Raw genomic sequence first — 11,084 nt, forward strand, 5'->3', positions numbered from 1 at the left:
ATTTGTTGACACTAATTATTTATAGAATTTAATTAGAATGTATAGAGTATAGACATCATCATTGTCATCCAATAAAAAATTATTGTTAACTTTGTAATAATTACTTTAAGTCATTTCAATGTGATCTTTAATTGCTTGACAGTGTAAATGGTTTTATACTATATGAAGGTTAAACTACTACACTTATATTTATTCTTCTGACCTTAAAAACAGGAAGCTTACACCAAGTTCAATGCGGAAGAGCTTTCTTAGATCCCACTGCTAATGTCTTTGCAAAATCAATAGATCTATTAGCACTTGCACGGTTTCGGCATCGGCCTGTTTGCTTGCCTAGCTGGTGCCTCATATATTTGTTTTTGTGTCGTTGAAGATAACTGCATAAATGTTTCGTGGCATCGTTTGGCAGCAGATTCTTTTTCCCTATAACGTTGAACGCTCTACGGTGAGTTACTGAGTTATAACATATCTTTGTAAGTAATTATGTTGATTGATTCAGGTCAATGTACAAATTTTAAATGTTCATGATTCCCTAAGGTCAGACAAGGGTTTCTCTTATTAGATATGTACAATTGCACGCATAATATATTTTGTGGGAATGAGTGGTAATTTTATAATACTGATCATTTCTGTTTAATTTGTTTTTCTCATAAGTGCTTACTTTTTCCTTGCATTGAAAGATATGCACTGGCAACTGATATATAATATATTCATTTCAATATTTAACCTTATCAGCTTATCTTGTACCAAGGGTGATATACTTTGTTCACTTGCTTGAAAAATACTATTGTCTGTCATTCCTGATCAGTGTTTCTAAGTTGATTTCTCTTTCAGATAGTGATGAGCATCTTGAAAGGAAGATTCTAGATCCTGAGCGCTTGAGCAGGGTGGAATCAATTTTCGGCAATCTTTCAGAAACCATTAAAATATATGGTCCTTGGTCTTCTGCATGGGTAGGAGAAGCTGGAGGGGCATACAACAGTGGTGGCAATCATGTTTCTAACAGATTTCTAAACAGCTTTTGGTGGGTAAAATTGGTTGTCCATTCCTTACATCAGTTTTTGTTCTTTTTTAATTTCTAAAGGATGGGTTATGATGTTTTTTCTGTTATATTTAGCAAAACATGTTGCTAAATATAAAATTGGTTCTTTTTTAAATTGGTTGTGATTTATTGTAAGTTTTGAAATTTAAATGGCTCAGGTACTTAGATCAACTTGGAATAGCATCCTGCTACAGCACTAAAGTCTATTGCAGGCAAACTTTAATTGGAGGGAACTATGGCCTTCTCAATACCACCACCTTTGCTCCCAATCCTGACTACTACAGGTAAGTACTAATTGAAAATTGCAACAAACAAAAAGAGAATACTTTTTTTTCCTTGAAGATTACTTGAAGATTTCTAGTGATTATTACATCATGTTTGAACATATCTAATCCTAGGTTCTGGCCTTGTTTCTAAACAGTGCAGTTTTGTGGCATCGGTTAATGGGAAAGAAGGTTCTTGCGGTCTCAAGTGATGTTCATATTAAAGACTTTTACCTACAGTTAGGAAATGTAAGTAGAAGTTAATGACTTTTACCTACAATTGAAGATGATAGATACATATTAAAGACTTTTTACCTACAGTTAGGAAATGTAAGTAGAAGTTAATGACTTTTACCTACACATTATACATAGTAGGTAAAACCTATAGTGACAGACAATTAGCCGTCACTATACCCCCCCTCAAAGTTGACAGAGAAAACGTCCGTAGGACAAAGTCTATCATACATTTACCTACGGATTTTTTATTTATAGTGACAGTTTTTATGCGTAGGTATATGTCATTTTTCTTGTAGTAATAGAAACCTCTGATACCTCTTAGTGACACCAAAAAACTCTAATATAGAAATTATGCCATAAATGTACCAATAATAATCTAATGGTTAATTTTATTTACAACTATATTTACAAAGCATTAATTCTTTCTAAATAATTATTTGGGTAGGGTTAATTAATTGAGAAATTGAAGTCAATGATAAGAGAGTAGTGTTAGCAACACACTCTAACACACTATTTTTTTTTTAAAAAAAAAGAACCTAACCTATTCTTAGTGATAGAGACAAACCAGTATAAAACTCTATGCATCTTATATCCTTGTCATATTCAGATTTAACTAATAAGGGCTTGAATTTAATTTTTGTTTTTGAAAAAAGTTTTAACAAAGAAGGGTTTTCAACAAGGGCTTGAGTTTTAACAAAGAGTTTTTGAAAAGAGGTGGAATGGAGTGGAGAAGCGCCCACAGTCATTGTTAATGTTTACTCTTCATGAGATTTAGGGGAGAAAAAGGAAATTATGGGACGATTTTATTGCGAGGGAAAAAAAGCAACTATGGGGACAATCTATAGTGCGCTGTGGGTGACTTTAGTACCATATGTAACATCCCAATTTTCGTAAACTAGATTAAAAATGATTGTTATTTATAAATAAATAGAGTTTAAAAAATGATGAGATTTTATAAATAAATAAATAAGGAGACATAATTATTAATTAAAATAATGATTTGAGAGAAAATAAAAAGGGTATTTTATTTAATTGTTTGATAGAGAATAAAATAAAGTTTGTTTTTATAAAATAATAAATAAAAAAATAGAATAAAGAATAGGTCGCAAATGCCCCTAGCTATAAATAACAACATGCTAGGTCAATTTTCAGACTGACTCCTTAGCCTCCTCTGCCTCACAATATTGTTTCTTCTCTCTTCTCCCAAAACCCTCTCTTTTTCCCGCAGGCCACCTAACCTGTCTCAGAAAAACGACGATCTTGGACTCGCTCACCGTTGGATCATCGTGAAATTTGAGAACCACGTTCGGAATCCAATTACGAGCATTCTCACCATTGGGAATTTTGATATCATATCTGAGCTAAGAGAAATACCCCTCGCATTGTAGCATTTTCCTTTCCCGCAGAAACCCAGCGCTGTCTCGGTAAAACTACGATCCCGGTTTCGTTAACCGTTGGATTTTTAAGAAATTTGGATATGTTGTTCGAAATTCAATTTTGCACGCTTTTACCGTTGGGATTTACGAGATAATATTTGTGGAAGGATAAAAATAAATCGCATGGTGACAGTACAAGTGGAGGCTTCAATCCCTTCTCTGTCTCTTTGACGTTTAGGAATTCTATCGGAGCAGCTAGAGGAAAAAAATTGGAGGAATCTCAGAGAACCGCTAGAGATGCTGCTATCGCTGGCTGAAGACACGTGAGTCCGCTTAGAGGTAAGGGATGAGTTATTCACAATTGGGAATTAGTGAGAACATGTGTAGGGATCCTTAGAGATATCAATTGGAAGAGTTTTGGGGTGTTTTTGCAATTTTCATTTTATCCTTATAATTATTACAGTGAATTATATATGTTTGACAGACCAATTGTTGTGGAATTGATATGCTATTGTGTTGAGCGTGAACCCTATAAATTGAGTACTTTTTCTAATTAATATGAATTGATGAAATAAAGGAGAAATTTAGAGAGAGATACTGATTTTGTATTTTCTCTTTTTCTTGTTGTTTAGGTTTTTATATATATAATTTAAAAAGTTAATATCATAATTGAAATTGACCAAAGTGTTCATATAATTATTTAGAATTTGTGCATTGAAAGCTTACTTTGTAATTTGTGATTCAATATGATGTATGCTAGCTTATATATATATAGAGGTTGTTATTTATATTAATAATTTATGTAAATAATATTGTAGAGTGTTATAGTATGATTCCAAAAATTATTAAGTGTTGGAGTTTGAGAATATTATGGTTAAATTTGATGAACATGTGTATGTTGTACCTTATGAATATCATTAGGAATGTTATGAGATGGTTGATGTGATGTTATGAGATGTTAAAGTGTGGACATGATAATCGATTGTAAATAAGTGAATGTGTTTAACACTTGATGTTACATTAATTATATCGTGAGCTATGAATTATAAAATAACCTGACCAGTGTTATCTTGAGAAAAGTGTAAATGCGCAGTGTTAAAGAGAAAGTGTAGGTTTCCTATTTAGGAACCAGTGTTAAAGAGAAAGTGTAGGTTCCTATTTAGGAACCAGTGTTAAATTGTAGCGCAATATGTTGTACGTGTTTAAGACACGAGTATGAGGTCGTGGGTATTGTATAATTCACTAGCAGTGTCTGTGTGCTAAAATGATTTTAGGGGTTGGACCTGAATCAGGAGGGAGAGGCCTTGACGGACTCTTCGGAGTGTAGGCCTTGGGGGTCACCGGGTTTGAGTGCTCCTTTAAGCTTATACTGATCCCATATGGTTGGAGCATTCTCACAAAACATCGTGACCCTGACTGGTCTCCCTATGATCTTACATAGTGAGAGTGCCCTGGCAAACCCATTGTGTGGTGTGTCTTGTTATGTACTCCTAAGCGCCCCAGGGTGGTTTTTCACTAACATGGTACCACATTGCATGTAGGCTTGAGTCTTAGCATAATTGTCTCATGCGCTTGCTAATTGTTTATTATGAAATTGAGGTGTTATTATGTCTTGATCAGAGTGTGTGATTCTTGTGTAATGTGATTGATGATTGAAAAGTGTGATTGATGGATGAAAAGTGAACTTTGAATGTCAAAGTGGTGGAATTACGTGAATTACGTGTAAGTAAGTTTTATTTGGTTTATATGATATGTGTATCTAGTTGTCTTATTTCTCTATTAGTTAGGAATGTGATAACTCACTCCCAATTTGCTGTTTGTGTTTGGATCCTGTGATGATCTTGAACTTTGTGTTCGAGGGAGCAGATGACTAGGTGAACTGCTTTAAGGAATATTGTGCTGAAGGACGTCGGGACACAACGCTCTGATAAGATGTGACATTGGGATATAAGTTTTTGTGTTAATTTTATGATGTTAGTCTATGTTATTTCACCTTACTGATTTAACAAAATATTTTTGTAAATTTGACGGTCTTATTTTGAGCCGAATATATTTTTAATGAGTTTATTTGGTAATTGAAATGAATGTGAACCTTTTACCCATTTGATTTTTGTTTACCAATATATTTTATTTATTTATATATATGTCGGGGTAGAGGGTGTCACATTTAGTGGTATCAGAGCCTGGTTGAACCTTTCAGCCAGTGTGTTATGTGCTTATCATATTCTGGTGTGCACTCTGTGTGGTTACTTATGACTAGTTTTGTTGAACATGCTTGAATTATTATTTTTATTTTCTCCTACATGATTAAATGAGACTTAATAATAATGTTTGTATGTGTCTTGCATCCTTAATGTTTGCTATACCATAAATCCACTTTTGAGTCATGAGTTATGAGACTGGCCATCTCTATAATTTGCGAAGTGCGGTTGGACATTATGGCAAGCCATTGGGTGATTCAAGTAGTCTTGATATTGATTGATAATGTGTTAATGAACCTTTATCATTGTGTGTGTATGTTGTTAGTTAGTTTGTTTCTCCCTTGATGTGTGGATTAGTGTTGCAAGAACCTTTTGGACCATATACATATCTTGGATGAGTGTGTCTTTCTTGATGTGTAAATGCATGACTACTTAACTCCCTTTATTTTGTGTGTAGTCGTGAATGTAGTTATTGAAGCTCGTGATTCTTTAATACATCCTTATTAATTGTTTAATTCTTACTCTTAAATGTACGTGTTATACTTGTTATAGGAACCTTATAATTCTAAGTATATATAGTTGTAGTATGGTGTTTTGCCTTAATTTCATAGATAGTATGATTGTTTGTGATTTTTTGTTCTTAGTGATGCTAATATTCTATAGTTGGAAGACTCATATCAAGTTATATTTCATAAGGAATACTCTTTTGATCGTACCTTCTAATTTTAGTGCAACCTATTCTTTGTGTTGCATGCTTAAGTCAAGTAATTTGATTACACTTGAAAGCTTGAGTTTAATTCATTCGTTGTGTTATGAGCCTACATCAAACAATTGGATTACTGATGTTTCTGTCACAATCAAGCGATTGTTAACGGCTTCATATGGGTGTACATAGTGGTCATGTTTTCGTTTCTAGAATTCTTTGAGATATTGTTGTTGATTCTGAATAAGTGATCATTTTTTTATTCAAAATTATTGTCTCCTAATCAATCGAGTGTTCATCTTGTCATTAGTTGCTCATCTTCCAATCATGTCTTGTTAAACTGCTCGATTTGTTGTCATGTGCTACTTCTGTTATGAATAGAGAGAGACTTCGCCCTTGTTAATCATGTTAAGGTGTTTTGAGGGGAAACACTTGAGTATGCATTTTCCTTGTTACCCATATACGAAAGTCAAACTTAGTAAGTCATGTACTTGTGTTCCTTGAAGATATGCTTAGTTACCACCTAAGTGCAAGATTGAGAATCTTATAAGTGTAGTACCCATAGAAACTTGTAACCGTAGTTCGTGAGAAATATCTAGTATAGAGTTGTTCGAGAACATAATGTAATTGGAAAAGTTGTGAAGAATAATTAAGAGGTTTAATGTGAAACCTTAAGAAAAGTGTAAGGTAGTTAGTAAGGCATTAATTGTTACGCATGAAAAGGTTTGAGAGTGAGTGTTCTTGTGTAAGGTAGGTGACCTAAAGGATTATGGATGATAGTTACATGATTAGCAAGATAAATCTTAGTTCTTTTTACCTTAATCTAGAAAAGTTTGTGGATGCTTCAAGGAATACCTTAGTACCTATTGTGGCCTCTATGTGTACCTGGTCATGACCACTATGTGTTCGTGGAATGCGTGACAGGATCTCCTACCCTGAATGTTGTGGTTTCAATGATTAGTGTTTAGTATATTTCCAGTTAAGTTGAATTATGGGGTATACCTTAAGGTTGTTATAGACCCTTGGGAATCATGTTCGTACTAAGAATTTCGTATGCATTTTAGTTAGATGAAGATGACCCTTAGAGTATGCTACATCTAGGTGAAAGATAACTACAAATCCTTCTTGGGCAGAAGTTGTTTTGAGATGAGAGGAAACCTAAGATTAAGATGAAATGCTCTTAACTAGTAGTCGAACAAAAAGGTTATTTTAGGATCCATTGGATCAACCCTAACCCTTGTTAAAGATGACTCGAGTGAGTTTATGCTTTCTAGTGAAATTTATATAAGGAGTAAAACTTAAGTTTGAACAATTTTATAGAAGTGAGAAGTGATTTGTTTTGCTTATTCAGTTAGTATTATAGTTGAACCGCTACGATTTCTTGAAGCAAGACTTATGAGTCAAGTATACGAAAGTGAGAAAGATCATGTTGAAGGAAGAGGCTTAGACTCGAGGGTAGGCAAATCATGTATTCTCGATAGTCACTGTGAATTAGGATTGGTAGAGCATGAGAGACTCGAAACTCATTATTTTTCTTGAACCGTCCGATGTTCGAAAAAGAGTTGACCATGTAATCAGTTCCGTCTCCTTGTGTTTGTTTGTTTGTTTCAAATTGTCATTAGCGTCTCCTATAGTATTATTATACTCCAAATAGTATGTCATTCACATTCTATTATCATTGAGATGTTACTCTTGCGACACAACTTAACTCATGAAAAACTATCATTGAGGGAACGAGAATCACCAGATTTATCGTCAGGTGTAGAAGACTCTTATGATCAAAGTCACAGATAAGTGTTTCAACAGAGCACACAACTTGATATTGAGAACTATATGTGTAATATTTTTTTCTTGATCTTTCGGCAAGTTTCGGGGACGAAACTTCTTTTAAGAGGGATGAAATTGTAACATCCCAATTTTCATAAACTAGATTAAAAAGGATTGTTATTTATAAATAAATAGAGTTTAAAAAAAATGATGAGATTTTATAAATAAATAAATAAGGAGATATAATTATTAATTAAAATAATGATTTGAGAGAAAATAAAAAGGGTATTTTATTTAATTGTTTGATAGAGAATAAAATAAAGTTTGTTTTTATAAAATAATAAATAAATAAATAGAGTAAACAATAGGTTGCAAATGCCCCTAGCTATAAATAACAACATGCTAGGTCAATTTTCAGACTGACTCCTCTGCCTCCCAATGTTGTTTCTTCTCTCTTCTCCCAAAACCCTCTCTTTTTCCCGCAGGCCACCTAACCTGTCTCAGAAAAACGATGATCTCGGACTCGTTCACCGTTGGATCGTCGTGAAATTTGAGCACCACATTTTCACTCCAATTACGAGCATTCTCACCGTTGGGAATTTGGATATTATGTCTGAGCTAAGAGAAATACCCCTCGCATTATAGCATTTTCCTTTCCCGCAGAAATCCAGAGCTGTCTCGGTAAAACTACGATCCTGGTTTCATTAACCGCTGGATTTTTATGAAATTTGGATATGTTGTTCGAAATTTAATTTTGCACGCTTTCACCGTTGGGATTTCGAGATAATATTTGTGGAGGGAGAAAAATAAATAGCATGGTGACAGTACAAGTGGAGGCTTCAATCCCTTCTCTGTCTCTTTGACGTTTAGGAATTCTATCGGAGCAGCTAGAGGAAAAAAATTGGAGGAATCTCAGAGAACCGCTAGAGATGCTGCTATCGCTGGCTGAAGACACGTGAGTCCGCTTAGAGGTAAGGGATGAGTTATTCACAATTGGGAATTAGTGAGAACATGTGTAGGGATCCTTAGAGATATCAATTGGAAGAGTTTTGGGGTGTTTTTGCAATTTTCATTTTATCCTTATAATTATTACAGTGAATTATATATGTTTGACAGACCAATTGTTGTGGAATTGATATGCTATTGTGTTGAGCGTGAACCCTATAAATCGAGTACTTTTTCTAATTAATATGAATTGATGAAATAAAGGAGAAATTTAGAGAGAGATATTGATTTTGTATTTTCTCTTTTTCTTGTTGTTTAGGTTTTTGTATATATAATTTAAAAAGTTAATATCATAATTGAAATTGACCAAAGTGTTCATATAATTATTTAGAATTTGTGCATTGAAAGCTTACTTTGTAATTTGTGATTCAATATGATGTATGCTAGCTTATATATATATAAAGGTTGTTATTTATATTAATAATTTATGTAAATAATATTGTAGAGTGTTATAGTATGATTCCAAAAATTATTAAGTGTTGGAGTTTGAGAATATTATGGTTAAATTTGATGAACATGTGTATGTTGTATCTTATGAATATCATTAGGAATGTTATGAGATGGTTGATGTGATGTTATGAGATGTTAAAGTGTGGACATGATATTCGATTGTAAATAAGTGAATGTGTTTAACACTTGATGTTACATTAATTATATCGTGAGCTATGAATTATACAATAACCTGACCAGTGTTATCTTGAGAAAAGTGTAAATGCGCAGTGTTAAAGAGAAAGTGTAGGTTTCCTATTTAGGAACCAGCGTTAAAGAGAAATTGTAGGTTCCTATTTAGGAACCAGTGTTAAAGAGAAAGTGTAGGTTCCTATTTAGGAACCAGTGTTAAATTATAGCGCAATATGTTGTACGTGTTTAAGACACGTGTGTGAGGTCGAGGGTATTGTATAATTCACTAGCAGTGTCTGTGTGCTAAAATGATTTTAGGGGTTGGACCTGAATCAGGAGGGAGAGGCCTTGACGGACTCTGCGGAGTGTAGGCCTTGGGGGTCATCGGGTTTGAGTGTTCCTTTAAGCCTATGCTGATCCCATATGGTTGGAGCATTCTCGCAAAACATCGTGACCCTGACTGGTCTCCCTATGATTTTACTTAGTGAGATTGACCTGGCAAACCCATTGTGTGGTGTGTCTTGTTATGTACTCCTAAGCGCCCCAGGGTGGTTTTTCACTGACATGTTACCACATTGCATGTAGGCTTGAGTCTTGGCATAATTGTCTCATGCGCTTGCTAATTATTTATTATGAAATTGAGGTGTTATTATGTCTTGATCAGAGCGTGTGATTCTTGTGTAATGTGATTGATGATTGAAAAGTGTGATTGATGGATGAAAAGTGAACTTTGAATGACAAAGTGGTGGAATTACGTGAATTACATGTAAGTAAGTTTTATTTGGTTTATATGATATGTATATCTAGTTGTCTTGTTTCTCTATTAGTTAGGAATGTGATAACTCACTCTCAGTTTGTTGTTTGTGTTTGGATCCTGTGATGATCTTGAACTTTGTGTTCAGGGAAGCAGATGACTAGGTGAACTGCTTTAAGGAATATTGTGCTGAAGGACGTCGGGACACAACGCTCTGATAAGATGTGACATTGGGATATAAGTTTTTATGTTAATTTTATGATGTTAGTCTATTTTATTTCACCTCACTGATTTAACAAAATATTTTTTGTAAATTTGACGGCCTTATTTTGAGCCGAATATATTTTTAATGAGTTTATTTGGTAATTGAAATGAATGTGAACCTTTTACCCATTTGATTTTTGTTTACCAATATATTTTATTTATTTATATATATGTCGGGGTAGAGGGTGTCACACCATAAGGTGCTTGGAGGTACGGAGTGGTGTAAGCAGACTAAGAGTGGGCAGATATAGGGAAATAGATTAATTTAATCCTTTTCTAGAAACAATGGAATTTATAGCTATTCCTATCATTGGTAGGACATTCACCTGGTATAGGGCGGGAGGTTAATTATGCCAAAATCCAGTTGGATAGAATGGTTGTCTCTATGGATTGGCTTGATCCATAGCCAAACTCAATTAATTTGTTCTAAATTGAGATATCTTGGACCTTTGTCCCTTGATCTTGAAGCACAAGGTGATCTATTGGGGGCCTCAACCATTTAGGGTACTCAATGCATGGTTAAAGGAAGATGAATTCAACATGTTTGTAAGACAGGTGCTTGTCTTTAGAAGTACATGGATGGAAGGCATATGAAGTGAAGGAGAAGTTAAAGACTTTGAAATCAATTGTAAAACCAACCCAAACCGTTTTCTATTAATTTAAATACATAAACAACATAAAAAAATATTTACAAATAGGCAATTTTCACCAATATTCATCAAATAATCAAAAATCTCAACTTCAAAATTCAAAACCTGAAATGCTCAAACTTTCATTTTTAAACAACATGATTCATTTTAAGGCAAAGCTAAACCCAATCCATAACAACCTGAACATAGAAAAAGAATAAAGCT

At 33.9% G+C, this 11,084-nt stretch overlaps 1 long non-coding RNA gene across 5 annotated transcripts; it reads left to right on the plus strand.

Moving 5' to 3' along the window:
- Window positions 1-248: 248 nt before the first annotated feature.
- Window positions 249-10,129, plus strand: LOC106797818 (uncharacterized). 5 transcript variants are annotated; one of them, XR_005890227.1, is made up of 5 exons: window positions 249-442; window positions 832-1,021; window positions 1,198-1,323; window positions 1,461-1,551; window positions 10,115-10,129. It is a non-coding gene; the product is annotated as an uncharacterized lncRNA (long non-coding RNA). The 5 variants fall into 5 exon arrangements; XR_001387069.3 differs by lacking the exon at window positions 10,115-10,129 and adding an exon at window positions 3,154-3,170; XR_001387070.3 differs by lacking the exon at window positions 10,115-10,129 and adding an exon at window positions 2,768-2,786.
- Window positions 10,130-11,084: the final 955 nt, after the last annotated feature.

This window comes from Glycine max, chromosome 20, assembly GCF_000004515.6.
Source record: "Glycine max cultivar Williams 82 chromosome 20, Glycine_max_v4.0, whole genome shotgun sequence".
In the NCBI taxonomy this organism is placed as follows: domain Eukaryota; kingdom Viridiplantae; phylum Streptophyta; class Magnoliopsida; order Fabales; family Fabaceae; genus Glycine; species Glycine max.